We start from the raw sequence: 18,824 nt of genomic DNA, 5'->3' as shown, positions 1-18,824 counted from the left end.
GTGAATTTCTCAATGCTTGAGCCTTCCAGCCTTGCCTTACCGTCTTTCAATGTTGATCTGCTATGGGAGGCAGTGAGGCTCACTCTCTAACACTGAATTATTGAGCAAAATCAGTTCTGTCTCAGTGCTGTGGTTCCTGTACTAAATGAGAAAGAAATAGAATGGGGGCTGGGGAAAGGGAGATTTCAACATTTACTGCCTGCCTACTGTGTGCCAGATGCTAATCTACATGTCTATATATTTGTCTTATTTAATTAACACTCATTGCAGTTTATGACACTGAGCAGCAGTGACCAAGCTGGGGGTTGAACCAGATATCTATGCCTTGAAAATCCATCTCTTTTTACCAGGACAGAAAATAGGAGCCTTCTACATGTGTCGTTCACTTTCTTTGCCTTGGGTGCTCCACTCTCCCCCCACCCCGCCCCACCACAACCACATTCTTTCACACATTGACTTTGTGTTCATCTTTTCCCAGTAATTAGTAAATTATAACCCCGCATCTGAAATTCTTGACATTGATTTGCTGTTTCCCAGTAATTCATCCCATTTGGTATTTGCTTTGAAAAAGACAGAAGTGCTCACTAACGCGGCATGCACCCCCTTGCCTGGATGAGGCTCTTCACCTCATTTATCACATTGCGTTGCTGGTCCTGAAGGCTGACAGGCAATTCAGGCTTTCTGAATGCAATTCAGGCATTGATTTTAATCTATAAAGCTTTGGCGTCTGGGTCCTGGCTGCCATGGAAATGAAATAGCTTCTTGGATACTTTTCTACATGCTGCTGCTAACTGTTCTGAAATGCGGGGCTCGGAGAGACATTTGTGTGCTTCTTCTGGTGTGAAAAGGTCCAATGTGAATAGCTTCTGAACTTTAACCATCCTTGTTGAGGCGGAAGAGGAATCCCGAGCAAGGACACATATATGGAATGCGCTTACATTCATGGACCTACACACTGAATTTATTGATAATATCGGGCGAAAAATCAATTTTAAAAATACAGACTAAGAGGTGGCCAACACATCTGGTTTTCAAACAGAAAATCCGGAAGCCCGAACAGGACAGTGGGTGCCAGGAAGCCAATGAGGAAGTGTGGTGTTCAGTGTTTCGTGTGTGATCTGATGCTCTCTTACCTGCACCGGGGAAGTTGGTGGCAGGAAAATGATTCTGAGGCACATGCTTTGTCAAGGTGGGGATGGGAAGCGTGAAAGTTTGGCGCTTACACTCAAAGTGTGCCTGCCCCCCCCACCACCACACATACACACCCCCAGGGGAAATATGACACCACCTTTGTTCCAGTTGGCCCCGGAGGCTGGGAAAGGCTGAGGAAGACCACAACGGTTAGGAGGATTTAAATGCTCTCCACCGGAGTTCTGCTTTCATTCTCTTCACTCGAAGTTTCTGGCTCGCTGCTTGATTGTTCATGTGGCATTCATTTCAAAATGCAATTCCTTGCTTCAGCTTTTTAAATTCTGATGGCATTGGCATTAGCAAAGAAGGTGACAAAGCCGTTGACATGTTGACATCTATCCCTAAAAGGACAGAGCTTTCATATTTTTTTTAAATAAGAATGTGTCCAAAAGTCAGAGACTTGAGTGAAAGTAGAAATGGGAAAGGATGAACCTGAGGCGCTTTCTAGTAACAAATGACAGCTGAATCCACCGTGGGGCTTTAGGTTTCCACAGAAGGCTCATGGACCATGACCCTGTATGGAGAGTTGGCTGGAACACGGATGTAATTGGGTCCCTAAAACATCACTCCATACCAAACATTTGGGAGCACATATAACTTGGCCTATAGATGCCAGTCTCAGCTCCCATGAACAGTTAAGGATAGGCTCAACTATGGCTTCTCAGGATCACCCATCCTTCTCTAATTATCCAGTTCTGTTTAGAAAGTCCCCGTGAAAATCCTCCCAGCACTAAGAACTCCAGGTATAACATCGGAAATGTTCTCTGTAGGGTTTAGCTGCAGCAAAGCCAGGTCAGGCTGGGAGAGAGAGCTGACATCAGATGGCATCAGTCTGGTAAGTGCACACTGTCTTTATTCCAGACGACAAACAGTGGCTCAGTTTGTAAAACGTCAAAACAACTGTGTGATTAAGTCAGTTCGGTCAAGAATCTCTCAGGGCAGTTGCTTAGAACATCAAGACAGACTAGCTAGTCATTGCCTTTTTACTTTCCAAATGTGAACTCTGTGGCCTTAGGTACATGAGGAGTGAGCAGGAGGTAGGCACCATAAACTCACTTTATATTTGCCAAAGCCAAGCCAGCCCTTGTAAGACCGACCAGACAGCTACAAGGCCAGGGAGGGCTCATCCACATCCTCGGGTATACCAGACACCAGCTAGAGCTCTCGGTGATTCTCCATTCTCTGAGAACAGCCCTGCCCCGCGGGAATAGGGCCCCAGCCATCATGTCTGTGTCCCATGGCCCAGTGGCTTGCAGAGTTGTCAGATCCAGGGGAAAACGAACCCAAGATGGATGGATCAGGGCCACGATCCACTGCCCGCAGGGTAGGTAAAAACATTAGCAGTTTGCTCACAAATAGTATTGTCCTTTAAAATCATCAGAAGTATAAACTGACATACTTGCCATGGCTAAGCCAGGCTCATTGGAGTATTTCTACAGAATTGGAACTAAAAGGGGGTCATCTCTTCTCTGGAGGTAGAAGCCATGGGGCAGGACCTTAGCCTTGTGAGCAATCCTATTCTCCACCAAGCCAGAGATGCTGGTCTGCAATTCATGGAGGGATGAGAAACAGATGCAGACACAGTCCTGGAGACATTTGATTCTTGGGTCCAACTGCTCCCTCCCCCTTGTGTTGGCAATTATATGAGGCACCCCCTTATCCTTCCAATAAATTCTCTTCTGCCTGAGCTAACTAGTGTTGGGTTTCTATCAACGTGACACATTGGCGAATTTTCTCATCCTGACAGCTGACCCCACTGGAGACACCAAGGCCATGGCTGCCCCTACAGACTGGATGTTGTTGTCTTTGTCCTACAATTAGATGATTCTTTGTGTGTGTGTTGGGGTGGGGGGGGGGCATGTGTGTGTGTATTTGCCTCCGATCACCCATTCATCCCCTCTTTCCTCAAGGATGCCTCTGAGTCACAACCTGTTGTATGTGACACTCAGGTGTTCAAGAGTTCTTAAGGACACCACTCCCTGTGACCCAAAAAAGTTCACCTTGGCATTCCTGTCCCCTGCTGCAGGTCACATCCTCACCTTCTCTCTATGCGTGGAATTCTGTGCCTCCTGGCTCAATACCTTCCCATCCTTTTATTACATTCCCCTGCCTCTGTGGTTGCTTGGGATTTCTGGCAGATAATCGTGCAAAATTGGCAATGCCGCCCCCTCCTCCATCCAGGACTGTGAACTTTTCCTGTCCCCGAGAACTTTCATAAGCATCCTGTGTTTCTCCTTTCCCTCTCCTCTGTTAGCCAAACCCTCAGACAATGGAAAATTATCTCCTCTTTCTAAAACCCAAGGAAGCCGGCTTTATGGCTTCATTTTGGAATATTTGACCTTGATTTCAATAGACTTTTAGGATCTTATTTCTGAAGACTATAGATAGAGAGAGGCCCTTCACGTTCTCAGATTTAATACTCACCGTCTCTCCATATGGCAGACATTTTTTTTGGCTGCAGAGCATCTCAATTTCCTTCCTATATTTGTGAAATTAGTTGGAGACAGAAATCTCGTTCTATGGGAGCTGCAAAGGTTGATATTCACTCTTCTAGTTAGAGCCCCAGCACCCAAACTAGGCATGGCCCATCAGATGCACGCCTCTGGGACTGAGAATCAGAAGCTAATTAGTCCAATAAGGGATCATGGATTATCCATTCTGGTGGGAGCAGCAAAGACAGCAACATCCAATCTGTAGGGGCAGCCAAGACCTTGGTGCCTCTAGTGGGGTCCAATGCCCAATAGCAGGGCAGCAGTGTCCATGTTGGACAACTTCTGTGGCATTGATCTTGGCTGAGGACGGGCTCCGCAGCTTCACGGGCTGCCTGTTCATTTTCTCAACAAGGTTCTGCAGCCTTCCCCACGGATTCTGCAATGTCCCCAGTGCCCTTTTGTAGTTAAGTTTTTCATAGCTAGAAACTATTAATGATGCACCTTCAAAGTGTTCATGATAGGCAGAAATTTATCTTTTTTCTTGCAGCACATATATGAAATATGTAATCTGGAAGGCTAACACATGTAAGATCTAGTTGATTCACTGATGAGTGAGCCTAGCTGACTTCCAGTATCCACAACTCAATTCAACTTTATTCTCTCTTGTGAAATGGTAGCAGACAGCTTGTTTCTCTTGGGGGGAGGCAAAAGTAGAAGTGATAAAAGTACAAAGAAAGGAAGAAATGGTTCTACCCAGAGAGTAACTTTATTCATGACTTAAGTCCTGTGCATAAAATATAATAATAGCTCTGATGGGATCACTGCAGTGATGCTTTTCCTATTGTATGGGGGAGAGTATAGTCTTAGAATTCTGATTATATTCTTCTGTTTGGTTTATCAACTAAACCAGGAAGGTATTGACAGTGAAAAGAGATGCTGTTAATGGAAATGTTGAGACAACAGACAGAATGGTCAGCCTAAGTAGTAGAGACCTGGATATTCTAGAAGGTCTTAGGGTCTACCAGGCACTGAGTTATCTGTGATGGTGCCTACCCCATAGCACTCCTTCCTTCTTCCTCAACCAGATTCTAGTTCTTTTTCCTCAGGTCCAAAGCTGGAGACGGACAAGTGTCAGCATGCCTGCCCCTTGCTTGCACCCCCATATCTATGCATCTGGCGACACATTCTACATTTTCACATGTTCTTACGGGGGTGATTTCCATAGCAATGGCAGGAATATAAAAAAGGCACCTGAGTGATGCTTTAAAGATAAATCAGCTTCTTTAAGAAGCCTTCCCTCTGGGGCACCTGGGTGGCTCAGTTGGTTGGGCGACTGCCTTCGGCTCAGGTCATGATCCCGGAGTCCCTGGATCGAGTCCCGCATCGGGCTCCCTGCTCGGCGGGGAGTCTGCTTCTCCCTCTGACCCTCCCCCCTCTCATGTGCTCTCTCTCATTCTCTCTCTCACAAATAAATAAATAAAATCTTTAAAAAAAAAAAAAAAAGCCTTCCCTCTGGAGAGCGACAGGCTATTGCCTCTAGAGTTTCTTAGCTCCCTGCCACATATGTACATTTCCAACCCCAGCTCATAATCTTCCGCCTTAATTAATTACCAACATGGTAGCCTCCTTTTTAGGCCAGGAGATAGAGATCCTTGCTGGACAGCTGTGGTTTACAGGTGTTTTATGAACCAAGAAGGAAAAAACTTGCATGTTTGGAGTGCCTACCACACACCCAGCACATTTACTTATTTTGTCTCATTTTCATAGTAACTCAAGCAGAACAAGGATACTTCTGCAGTGCAGGCCAAGCCTGTGCAAAAGGGGCAAATTTTACATCCAACATCTCATTCCTGTGTCTCATCACCAAGAAAGCCAGAGAGGAGAAAGCATGAAGTGGTTAGAGAGGGTCTACATCGGGCAGGGGACACAGGTGTTGGAGGGAGAGCAGAACGCATGGGGCTCGGCCTGGCTATTCTGTTTCCAAACTCTTTGTCTCAGAGCAGAGGGGATGAAAGGAGGAAGGAGTGGTACTGATTCATTTTCTGAGCTGAGAGGGGATGCCCTGCAAGCAAAGGGTATTAACTAATTGGGGTTTGCTTCCTTGACACTTAGCTGTCAGCCTCAGTGAGTTTTCTCCTTTTTTAATTTAAGGAAGTGTGTGCACAGCATTATCTTTTTAAACAATGCCCTAGTAATTTTTCACCTCCCTACAAGAATCTCCATTTTTTTGAGACTCTGTCACCATTTTTTTAAACTTTTGCCCTTTTGAGCACGCATGGAAAAGTTCTTCTCACCTGTATTTGAAAATTCAGTTCATTCATTTGTTCATTCATTCATTCACACAGGTATTTGTTCTTCCAGTCATGGTGCTTTGGGCTGAGTAAGGCAAAGGGCCATAGGCCCTACCCTCATGGAGCTTGTCATCTAATTGAAAGAAAGAAGTCAGTTAATTATACAGTTATGGAATCACAGATTGGGATAAAAGCAATGAAAATAAGGGTACCCGATGGTGACAGAAGTGCTGTGACATGGCCCCTGTTCCCCACATTCTGCCTTTAAAGTCGTTCCATTTAGAGGATGGATGAGTTAGCACATTGAGGCATCACCACGAGTAAGTTTAGTCGCATCGCTTTCGTCCAAAGAGATGCGTGAGATCAGTGTCCTGAGGAAGTGGGAGGATTTATGGACTCAAAGGAGAATAAAGGAACAATTTGGGAGCATTAGACATTGATTGGTGGGTGAACCTGACCAGTGAGCTCCAGAAACCCTATCTGCAGCAAAAAAAGCATCAGATGCCCAAGAAGGAAGGAGAAGGACACAGAATGAGAAGCTAAGAGCACAGAAAATAGATCTGTCCTAAGGAGGGCCTTACCCAACCCTGCACATACCTGGAGAAAGGATAAATATAAGGTACAGGGAATGATCTTAAATTCACTTGTCATTAGTACCTGAGCTATTCAAAGCTAATTTTCGGTGACTTCAGATTAGTAATAGACACAGGTGTTTGGCATTCTCTCTGAAACCAAGTAGCATCTTTTTATTAGAGGTTTTCCAGATGGCTGCATTCAGTTCTGCCAACTACACAGATGGGAAGGGTTCCCTTACCTGGACTGAATGTGTACATCCCGTCAGTTGTTACTTGTCAAGCGTGGTCTCCTAAATGAGATAACACAGGATACGGTTGAGTTAAATGAACATTTTTTATTCTTGGTTATGACTGAATCTCCGGTTATGATTGATTCCCGGTTATGTCCTTAATCCCTCATCTTATTGAATGAGATCAAACAACATGTACACACGAAGTCTCTCCCCCTTTTTCCTTATTTTAATCTGAAGCCCAAGCCAGGACTAATTATGAACAGTCAGCCCCTTGCTTTGCTTTCCCCTGGGCTTCCACCTGGCCCTGCATATCCCTCTGGATAAAAACAGCTCCTAAGATGAAGGCTCAGCTGATGCTATTTTACCATTCCACAGGCAGAAGTGGGAAGAGAGAGTTTCCCCAGGATCAATTACCATTCTGTCACCCTTTCCACCAGGGTGTCCATCACCAAGCCTTGGGAAGGGCGTGTGGATCCTCAGCTAAACCCGTGGAAAATCCTCCCGGAGTTTAGAGTTGAGGAAAGAAATTAGGCACACACTCTTTTCAACTTTCCCTTGGGACAGTTCATGCAAGGGCTGTTATGTTTCATAAAGAGCTCATGTGAGTTTCCTCTAGTATTTCCCTTCTCTTAACTCAAACAAGATCCTAAAGTTCTCTTGGAGTCTGAATTTCAGTGGGATTTTGCTTTGTGTAGGTTGGAACCTTTGTATGTTTTTCAACTTCATTTTAATTTCAGATACGTCAAGGAGCTCTTTCTCTGTGCCTAGGATGGCATGATCTCGGAAGTGTAGAACTGTGTCTTACGACATTTCATTTACCATGTGGCTTGTTGGTAGCCTTTGCAAAAGAGAAGTTGAATTAATCTATCATTCAAGTCTAAGGCAACTTCTCTGCTTTCAGGAAATTTAGAATTGGACGAGAGAGATAAAGGCATGCATACATAAAGAAAGATATATAAAGTAGCGTGGTACAATGGGACGTGTTTTAAGTTGAAAATTAAGAGCCTATATCAGAGTGTGGTTCTGCCATTTATAGATGGTGACTCAACATTAATTCCCCAAAACCCAGTTTCCTCATCTGCAATGTGAAAAGTTGGACTAAATAATATCAGATGACTCCCTATAAATTCTGCCTGCAGATGATATTTCAAATCTATCCTCTTGCTTCCATGCCCACTATTACTCCTGTCCAGACTACCACAATCTTGTTCCTATAGCATTGTAAAAGCCCCTGGTCTCCCTGCTTCCAGTCTGGCCTTCCTAGATTTTGTTGTCACAGCTCTATAGAGTAACTTTTTGAAAATACAAATTATATCTTAACACATGCCCCTCCCCTACTACCAAAAATCCTCCATTGGCTCCCAACTGCACTTAGAATAAAACATAAGCCACATAGCTGGTCTTCCATGACTTCCATAGCCTGACCTCTGATTATCTCTCTGACCTTACCATCTTGTGCTCTTCCCCTCATCTACTATGTGATTACCACCTTTTTTTTTTTTTTTTGGCCCAAACCATGCCCATAACCATCCTGTTCTTCCATCTAGAAAATTCCCTTCCCAATGAACCCATCCATATCTTCTGGGCTTTTTGCCTCAGGCATTCCTTATTCTCTCTTTCTCCCTCCAAGTAAGACTAGGAACTGAGGAGATAAGGAGCAGAAATTAAGATTGGGTTCCAGTCCAATTGAGAAATTAAGTGGAGAGTAATATAAAAGTTTCTAATTTGGGAGGCTAATGGAGGCAGGAGAACAGAAGGGGAAGAAGAGGTTTGGGATATGTTAAAGGAACTCTCAGTGGCTTGTTGATAAATCCTTGTCTTTCTTTAGATGCATTCCCTTATCTAAAATACATAAGCTTTTTTTCACAAAGAAGATGGTAAGCACATTGTGGCTAAACTGGTTGCTATATTCAGTGTCTGATTTTATCAGTCAGAGCCCCATTCAGATTGGTCAGTGCCCAGCTGATCCAAGTGTTAAAATTTTAAATATCATGGCTGCTAGTGGTCTTTCAAGTGTCCGGCTCCCCTTTCTGAACCATCTCCTGCTCTACGCTGGAATGCCATCCCCAGGCAGAGCTTATCAAAGTTTTCCTTCCAGGGACCCATGAAGGTAGAAATTCCTAGATTAGAGGTTGTGGATCAAATTTATTTGAAGACTCTTTTCTTTAAGCCTTGCAATTCATCAAAATTTGTATTCTGCTTCATAAAAAATCTGTATTTGTTTTAATATGAAAAATACGTTTTAAAGCACTATTATGGTTTGCGGCTTAAAGAATAGGCTTGGAAGTCAGAACCCGAAGAGTTTGGATTACTGTCCTGCCACTCAGGAGTTGTATGACCTTGAGCAAGTTACCTGACCTCTCTGAGCCTCCATATTCCTCATATGGTTGCTGAGCACATACTCTAATACTCTATGGATTGTGAACACCCTGAGGGCTGGAGTCTGTGTTTTGTCCATCCTCATATTCCCCACAGAGACTAGAAGAGTGCCCTGTCCATAGAAGTCACTTTATATGCGTTCATTCCTCTACATCAGACATATGTGCACCTATGGTTATCCAGTTTTTACCACTAGATGGAGAGCATGTATCCTAGGATTTTTAATCCATTAGTAAGTGAGAGAGCAAACATTTGTATGTAGTATCTTAACCAAATCAACTTATTTATTAATGACAGTATCATTAAAACTAGCTCCCAAAAATGCAATTATAAGATAACTTTCAGAACTAATTGTTCTTAAAATAATTAAAAGGCAAAGACAAGAGAGAAACATGAACTTCAGGATAGCAGTTAACTCTGGGGATGGCATAAATTGGAATTTGTGGGAGTGGGGAGCTCTAAGTGAATCTATCTGCTGATTTCTTATTTAAAAATAGATTCCAAGCAAATATGTCCAAAAGCGTTAACCTCAGATGAATTCTGGGTGGTAGTGGTGAATACCCGGATGTATATCTCTGGGTTTGAAATTTTTCACAATTGTGTTTTTGTAAAGCGGGGGAAAAGACTCAAAGATGAAATTTATGCTTACTGTTTCTATCTCTATACCTGCTGCCTAACGAGCTTTTTAATGATTTCCCCGGAGAGCTGCAATTTGCTACAGAAAATACAACAGAGCAAAAACCATACCGTGTCTCTCCCATTGCCACCTTCCTCCTGAACCTTACATTTTGCCCTGAAGTTAAGTCTTTTAAAGGTCATCACTTCAATTCAGTTGGCTAATTAGTTCCTGTCTCCAAATCGGATTGTTTTCAACTAATTTGAAAGATGTAGAAACACTGTTTCTGCACGTCTGTTCTGGTTACTATCGCTACGCTAACAAACGACCCCAAGCCTTCATGGAATGAAATACCCATTTTACTAGGCTGGTGAAACTTTGTTCCATGATATCTGGGGCCTCAAGTTGGAAGACTTAAACTGGGAAGTGACTTGACAGTTGGAAGTAACTTGCCAGCTGGGGATGGAAATCACTGGGGGGAGGAGCGGGTGGAGTGTCTTTGCTCACATGTCTCGTAGTTGATACTGGCTGGCACCTGACACTTCAGCTGGGCTGTTGAATGAGCCATCTTCTGGTTATAAACAAGTCACTGTGGTTGGCTCCGATTCCACAGGAGGGGACAGAGATAACAATACTCTCAATGAAAGGGGTGTCAAAGAATTTGCAGGCATATGATAAAACCATCACAATATCCTCTTAACTCTGCTATTAAAATGAAATGAAATTGATAAACCTGGACCCCACTTCCTCTTTGTCCACTCGAGTGATCTACACGGAGGAGCATTTGAGTGTATCCACTAAATTGTCTAGGAACATGTCTGGTCAAGTTCAGGCAGCTCAGGTTTAAACTAATAGGGTAATTCCTTTTATCAGCCCTATTGCTCTTGAAAGCTGACCAGTTATTATTTTTTTTTTAAAGATTTTATTTATTTATCTGAGAGAGAGAATGAGAAAGAGAGAGCACGAGAGGGGGGAAGGTCAGAGGCAGAAACAGACTCCCCGCTGAGCAGGGAGCCCGATGCGGGACTCGATCCCGGGACTCCAGGATCATGACCTGAGCCAAAGGCAGTCGCTTAACCAACTGAGCCACCCAGGCGCCCGCTGACCAGTTATTTTTTATGAACAGTAAACATAAAGGTATACATCATAAATAACATTTATAATAAAATTTTCACCACAAATGAAATATTCTCAAAGGGGAACTTTGTTAATTATCTGTTGCTGCGCAATGAATGAGTCTAAAACTCAGTAGCTTTTAAATAACATTTATGATCTCACAGCTTCTGTGGGTTAGGCATTTGTGAATGGCTTAGCTCAGTGGCTCTGGCTCGGGGTCTCTCGTGGGGCTGCAGTCAAGACATTGGCCAGGGCTCTGTCATCTAAAGACTTAACTGAGGCTAAAAAATCTACTTCCAGCGTGGCTCACTCACACTACTGTTGGCCAGAGGCCACAGTTGCTTATTGGTTCTTGGCAGGTGACATCAGTTCCTCAACATGTGGGCCTCTTCATAGGACTGCTTTAGTGGTCTCATGACATGACAGCTGGCTTCTTCAGAGCGAGTGATCCAAGAGAGAGAGCAAGGAGGAAGCCATAGTACCTTTTATGTTCAAGTCTTTGTAAGTGACACAAGGTCACACCTGCCACATTCTACTCATTAGAAGTGAGTTACTGAGTCCTGCTCACGCTCAGGGGGAGGGGAGCTAAGGCCCAACTCTTGAAGGGAGGCATATCAAAGAATTTGTGATTCTGTAGTTGGAAGGAGAGGTTTCTCTCACTCTGTCCTGAAAAGACTGGCCTCGGGACAGCCATTCTTATTTATGCAACCAACATGGGGCAGCCAGTCATTTCCATAGGGAAAATCAGAAATCAACTTCCACTTTGCCATTCAGATGGGAAATAGACCTGGATACTCTCTTTTACTCGGCTCATATCGTTATAGGTTGGGAACTATGATTCTTGTCCATAAAACCTGGGGGAATTCTTTAATACATGGTGTATTTCATCTTTGCATACAATTGTGGTAATATTATGTAGGTGTGGGCATTCAGTGCCCATTCCAACCACCTTACTGACACTCGAGTTGGCCACCCAAGTTGCCTGGACAGGTGTGTCCTTCGTCATCCCCCATTATTCTATTACATATATCTTTCAAAACTCTCAACTTGAATGGTCAGGATAATAGATGAGGCTGTGCTTCAGGCCAAGGTAGATCATAAGATGCAGAAAAATTGCTGTTTCGGAAAGCAAAACCCAGTGAAGTAAAGTGCATTCCTGGGCAACTGCTTCTCATCCTTAATGAGATAGAGCAGAAGAGAGGCAATTGCCCATTTATCTGAGAAAGGAAACCTAAGTGCACTTAATTCAGATATCTTAAAGGAAGATCTTCTATGAATCCTAACTTGGGAAATGCCAGTCCTTAGGACGGAATAGCCAGGTCCCTGACAGGAAGGTGGGGGTAACTCCTTTCGAGGAAAAAGGGTCGAATTGTATCTGGTTCTGGATCTAATTCAACTTGACTACTTAGCAGTAAAGATAAATTGAACCCACAGAGAAAACTGAAAATAGCATTTTCCTGGCAAGTCCTTCAATGGACTTAGTGTGTTTAGATTTATGAGGGGGCGAATGACCTTCTCTGCCTTGGTTTTTCACATTTTCGTTTTTCCAGGACCACTTTTCCATCTGGCCTAACCAGAGCCTGAAGTTGCTGAATCAAGCAGAGCCAACAGGTCCGACTTGAGCTGGCTGGAACATGCACACAACCGGGAAAAACAAATGGGCTCCTTTCTGAAAGGCCTATCAAGCAGAAGTTTGAGTCTCCCTCCTCCCCACCTGCCTCAGAGCACAGTCCTGAGAGAGGAGACATCCAGATCTTCCAACACCACCGCCTGCCAAACAGTAGCCTGGGGGAGTGTCTGTCCAAGAAGTTGGTTGTGGGAAGAGGAAGGAAGCTGTTACTAAGTGCAAGAATATTGTCACACGGACCTGGTCCTCCTCCCAGAGTCCTGGGCCACTAGGGCCAGAGAAGGCTAGGCGGTCAAGTGATTTCCAGCAGCCCCAGAGAAGCATGGAAGAGTGCAAGTTTCTCCACACCCAAGAAGGGCTCAGGAGGAGCGGAGCACCCATCGACCTCGGAAGTATCTGGTAGAAGTGACAATGAGACATTGCAGCAGAAAACAGCCAGACCGAGCAGGGTCATGGACTCTTCCGGAATGCCAGAAGCCAGAGGTGGGCTGCCTCTCCTTGCCAGGCTGCCACCTAGGTTCCCCATGCTAGCAGAGAAGGAAAACAAGAGAGAAAATCCAGAACTTCGATGAAAAGACAGAAACACAGAGGTTTTGTAGAAATGAGTAAGATCGCATGTTCTAGCAATAAGCATGTGAAGCGTCATTACAGAAAATAATGTGCTGTTTCTTGCACACCCAAGTTTGTGGCTTAAGAAAATTCAAACCATTTCTCTTTCTCTTCTTATACTTGTCCCTAGTTTTCATGTCATACAGCGAGAAAGGGCAGTTTGGGCTTAGTGCGTCTCTCAGCGGCTCAAGAGGGGACAGCACCAGAAAGCCTCCTAGATGAGAGGTCAGAAAATATTTTCTTTAAAGGGCCAGGTAATACATATTTTAGGCTTTGTAAACTATACAGTCTCTGCTGCGATCCTCCAGGTCTACCACCACAGTACAGAGGAAGCCATAGACAACAAAGGAATGGGCGCAGCTGTGTGCCAATAAAACTTTATTGTGGACACTCAGATCTGAGGTTCATATAGTTTTCATGTGTCACAAAATAATGTTCTTCTTCTGATTTTTTTTTTCAAGTGCTTAAAAATGTAAAAGCTAGGGGCACCTGGGTGGCTCAGTCGTTAAGCGTCTGCCTTCGGCTCAGGTCATGATCCCCGGGTCCTGGGATCGAGCCCCACATCAGGCTCCCCGCTCGGCGGGAAGCCTGCTTCTCCCTCTCCCACTCCCCCGGCTTGTGTTCCCTCTCTCGCTGTGTCTCTCTCTGTCAAATAAGTAAATAAAACCTTAAAAAAAAAAACTTTAAAAAAATGTAAAAGCTATTCTTAGTTTGCAGGCCATACAAACAGGAGTGGTGGGCTGAATTTGGCCCACAGGGGGTAGTTTGCCAAGCCTTGTTTCAGACCGACCACTGCTCTCCATACCAAGAAAGGATGAACTTACTCACATTCATGGTTCTGGGTTAAAAAGGTCTGCTTCCTTAGCAAAATGCTCAGGAGATATCGTCTCCCTGGAAATCATAGAATCTTTTCTCTGGGAATCCGCCTTTTAACGTAGCTTCAAGGCAAGTGACAAGCTTTACACCTGACTTAGAAAGGCCACAACTCACATTCAAACTGCCACTGTGTAACAGAAGGATCAGCCGGGCTTCGAGCCCCAGGAAGACAGGTCCTGTATCTGCTTCCCCTGCAGCTGTACTGCTCGGGTCTGATGTACTCTCTGACATGGAGTAGGTGTTCAACAAATGTTTGTTGACTGAATGACTGAGTGATTGAAAAGTCCTTTGCAGCACTTTTCAAAACTGTTTCACTCCGACTTACACGAGTTATACAACTCTCACTCTAAAAATGCCCGTCACAGTGATTTAGAATTCAGAAGACTCATCATGCATAAATAGAAGATTTTCTTCAAAAGTCGGACCAAAATTCCATGTCGGTGTGAAACTACAAAGCCAGTGTGAGTTCTGCCTAAGAGAGGACCCATTTGTACCGAGAAACTAAAGAAAAGTCACTACGAATATCAGAGACGGTCTTGGTGAGGCAGCTACCACTGAGCCTCTCTCTTGACATTAACTTTTACCTATGAAGGTGAGCTCCACCATTATGCCCACGATATGAAAAAGCCCCCTGGGAAACTTAACAGAGACCCAGGATCCCGGAAGAGCCAATACCAAAAACCCCGCTGCTCTGCGCTAAGTTGGCAGGTCTCTCCCCATTAAGCCATACAGCATCCAGGCAGAAGAGAGCAAACCCAGCGACCACACAGTTTGTGGCTACCTTAGTTCAGCATTAAGTAGGAATAAGCTTCGTAGCTCTCCTTTTAAAGTTTTCTTTTTTAAATCCAAAGTAAATTTGCAAAGGGAATCATGAGAACGTGGGAGACTCTGGGATGGTAACTAATGTGTGGTACCAAGACGAAGCAAAAGAAAAAGATCAAAGATTAGTTTCTCTAAGCTGGGTGGCACCTTGGCACCGAATCCTGGGAACAGATGCTGGCTGATTTGAATTAAAAAAGAGCAGAAGTAGCCAAAGATAAGAAATAATTGGCTAAAAGATACAAAGCCATACTTTTGACTGGGGACAATAAAGTTTTCCAAGCAGATGTTAGAATAACTGCCTTTTCAAACACAACTCCAAGGAAAACTGGGAGAAGAGAAGCATTGTTAGATATTTTCCTCCAAAGTTTAAATTAAGACATGGTCAGAGAAGAGGAGACCCCTTCCAAAGCCTCAGCAGGATAAATCAATCTAGTGGAGGCCTTTGTGTTCCAGAAGAATGATGTCAGAACTCATCCCAGGAAGAAGAAAGAAATGTTTGCGCTAAAGGTCACTTGAGAACTATAAAGATAAATGCTATTTGTAATGACTTAAAAAGGCTTCCAGGAAGGAGAGGAGTCAACTCACTGTTTCAGAATCAATGAAAAAGGAAAAACTCTCCTGACTGAAAACTTTCAGGGTCATTTAGACATTCTAGAAAGTCCACGGAAGTTTGAAGGGAAAGAACTGAAGAGTATGATTATGGAAAAACATATTTTAGGAAATATAATAGAAAATAGGAAATAGGAAAAATGATGTTATATTGTTTAACTGTTAAAAAGTATATTGCACATTTACATATACGTCAGTCATGAAAAAATCATCGAGAAAGTTTCTGACAACAAGCAGAAGGCAGAGACTAACAATCTTTCCACCCTGTTTATTATTAATTATTGACCCTGAGAGTCTTAGGCTAATCAGATATTCATGGGGCACAGGGAAATCCAGGGGTACAGAAGGAAGAATGCTAGCCGGTGATTCAGAAGACCCAGATCACATTCCAGCTCCATCACCTTCTATCTCTGAGAACTGCTACACGTTTTGGAGCCTTATCTCCCCATTAGTTAAAGGAAGATAATGAGTGTTCCTTGAAGGGTTAGGGATAAATGAGTCCCTACCTAGAGTGGACCCATGGTAGGTGCTCAGTAGATGGATTGAAATTTGTTGCGTTTAAGTCAACTCAGTAGCTAATTACATAGAGCACTTACTATGGGTAAGTACTTTATTCACACTGTCTTGATCTTCCCAATAGCCCCATAATGGGGGGGGGGGAATGGGATGGGGACTGTTATCCCCTTATGCAGATCAGGAAACTGAGGCTCAGGAAAGTTAGGAAACTTGCTCATGGTACAAGCTGGTGAGTAGTCACCCCAGGCAGCCTGGCTCCAAACCCCCACCCTTACCTGACCTAAATAGGGGAGAGAGAAAGTGATTGGACTTATATTATCGTCTTCCTCTTTGTTTCTGTCTTGACACAGGGAGCAAGATGAGATTTTCCTCTACTAGTGTAAGTAGCTACTAACCTCATTCCAGTTACAATAGTTAAAGAGTGTGGCCTTACATAGAAAAGATAGGGTGATAACTAACACTTTATGGCCCAGGCAGTGTTCTAGGTGCTTTATTACGTGGATTCATTCATTTTTCTCAGTCAGCTTATGAGGGAGGTGCCACCATCTTGTCCACTTGATGGAGGCTGTAAGTGAACGTGTGGTAGAGCTTGGCTTCAGACCAGCCACTGGAGCTCTGGGGCCACACTCAACCATGACACTGTGCAGCCTCTCAACTTCAGGCTTTCCATAGTGAGCCAACGAGCAATGATTGGCACTGCGCTGGCTAGGTCTTGGGGGTGGGAGGAGCCGTTTAGTTTCAGAGAGAACAGTGAATTGAAGTTGGAAGAAAAATAATATTTATTGACAGCTTATAATTCCAGTGAATAAGGACATTTTAAGTTAATAATGTCCTACCTAGGGCTCCAAGTCCTTGGACTTCACCAAAGATAATAACAGGGGTCTGTGAGCTATTTTTAATATTTCAAAATGCCTATTAGCATGTCACTAATCATGGAAAACATAGTCTTTATATATGGTAACAAAGCCCGAAAGAAGAAAACTTTGAGAGAAAAATTTCATTTCTAGACTTGAGCAAGGTTTCAAGGATTCGTAATTCCGGAAACAAGTGAATTTTTGTCCTACTAGAGTTGAAATCGTCCTTGTAGATATCAGGTTTGCCCTAATAGAGGAGATACCCCATTATCAAAGAGAACTCAACAAGACTCAAAAACTTCTAGAAAGAAGTTGTCGTCTGACATGAAAGGCAATTTTAGCCATTTACTTGGAATTACCAGTCACCGTGGGAGCTGAAGAGGTATTTTTCTGCCAACTGGTTGAAGCTTGTGCCAGAATGGTCCTGCTGTTTCTTAATTGTCCTAAAAGCTTGTAGCCAGCAATTTCCCTGCCAAGCCTGACCTCACTTTCATGTTTTTATAATATGCAGATCACGAAGTGTCCCATTCAGAGTGGAAAAACAAGAAATTACTTCCTTGTCCGTACTCTCTTTGGAACTCACCACCTAATCTGTATAATATCTCCCTATAAAATAGTACTTTGGTGGCCAGCTCAAAACCTCAGGTACCCTTTTTCTTTTAAATTTTTGAGTACCTTTTAACACATGATGGATCCACACAGCAAACTTATAAGGTACAGGAGAGGAAAGCAGTGTTATTCCCATTTATGAGTGATAAGTGAACAAAAATATGACGGATGGACATAAAAACCTACGTATATGTATTAAGTTGCAAACTGCAGATGAAATGTAGAGTATGCTCTCATTTTTGTAAAAAAGAAAAGCCACATAGCTCTGTGCGTGTGCACATGTGTATGGGGGGGATGGGGTGAGCTGAAAAGCACGAACGCTCTAATGTCACCAATGGTTACCTCCTAAGGTGAGCGTGAGGAAAAGGGGCTATAAATGAGAATTGTTCACTTTTATATCTCTGTATCTTTGTGTTGTTTCAATGTTTTACAGTAACTATATATTATTTTTACAAATTCAAAATCATTTTTTTTCAAAATAATTTTTAAAAAGAAAGAGAGTTTGAAGGAGATAATAAACATTCCACATGATGGGCAGTCTTATCTAGTTTGTTCTGTTGGATACGTATTTTCAGAGTGATTTCAACGAGATGTTGGAAAAACCTGTCCAGTTACTGTAGGAAAATAGTTGCCTGGCATCTGAAACTTATGGAAAAGTGGCTTTCTGCTCAATCCTTCTTGGAGTCCTTTGCTTCAGAATGGAAGAGAGACTGAGTTGGGATGACCAAAGGATTCCTTTGACCATCTCGTTGGCTCCATGGAGTCCTTTGAGGAGCAAAATAAAGTTTTCAAAAAAAAAAAAAAAAAAGGAATACAGTCCTCATGATTTATTTAGATTTTTGCAAAAGCCTTTGATGGGGTTCCATAATGAAGGCAATTTAGGGATGGATGGTTCACATGGCAAAGTCCTTCCCTCCCCGTAGGAGTGTGACTACAGGACTGTGGTTTAAGAGAAAGAGCAAAAATTTGAACTTTGACAGATGCATTCAAATCCTAACTGCTGATTAAGAGTGGTTTAGCCTCAGACAATCTACATGATTTCTGTGAACTCTCCTTCCTCTACTACAAAATAGAATAATGCAAAAGTGAGGGGTTATGTGTAAAGGATGTCACATAATTCCTGGCTCATGGTAGGTGTTCAAGAAATTCTTGGCTCTCTAATAATAAGAAAAATAAGTATAAAATGGCCTTTAATCTATATTGATACTTAGAGTGAACAAATAAGGGAACTTAGAATGTGGATGGCATTTTGACACCCCCAAGGGAAGATTTGTCAGGAAGTGGCAGTGATTCTGTCCATGGTCTAATTTCCTGTCTATCCATTATGTTTTCTATCTGGCCAGATCAATCTATCACACTGTGCAAAAACTACTTGAAATCTATGTCTTACTGAGAAAAGGCCAATAGTGTCAACTCCGCATATGAAAAAAAAAACAATGTGCAAAAAGTAAAAGTGACCCATTTGTAAC

General features: G+C 43.2%; 1 protein-coding gene across 4 annotated transcripts in view; it reads left to right on the top strand.

Moving 5' to 3' along the window:
- LOC145722174 (uncharacterized) overlaps positions 1–18,123 on the top strand; it is an 88,287-nt gene extending 70,164 nt beyond the window's left edge. For all 4 annotated transcript variants that reach the window (XR_014146254.1, XR_014146255.1, XR_014146252.1 and 1 more), the window contains one exon: positions 12,384–18,123. The gene's annotated coding sequence lies outside the window, so the exon portion shown is untranslated. The remainder of the gene's footprint in view (positions 1–12,383) is intronic.
- Positions 18,124–18,824: the final 701 nt, after the last annotated feature.

The sequence above is a fragment of the Leptonychotes weddellii genome, chromosome 6 (genome assembly GCF_054177405.1).
Source record: "Leptonychotes weddellii isolate Sample4059 chromosome 6, ASM5417740v2, whole genome shotgun sequence".
Classification (NCBI taxonomy): domain Eukaryota; kingdom Metazoa; phylum Chordata; class Mammalia; order Carnivora; family Phocidae; genus Leptonychotes; species Leptonychotes weddellii.
The sequence above is the reverse complement of the archived record's forward strand: the minus strand, read 5'-3'. Positions and strand labels throughout refer to the sequence as shown.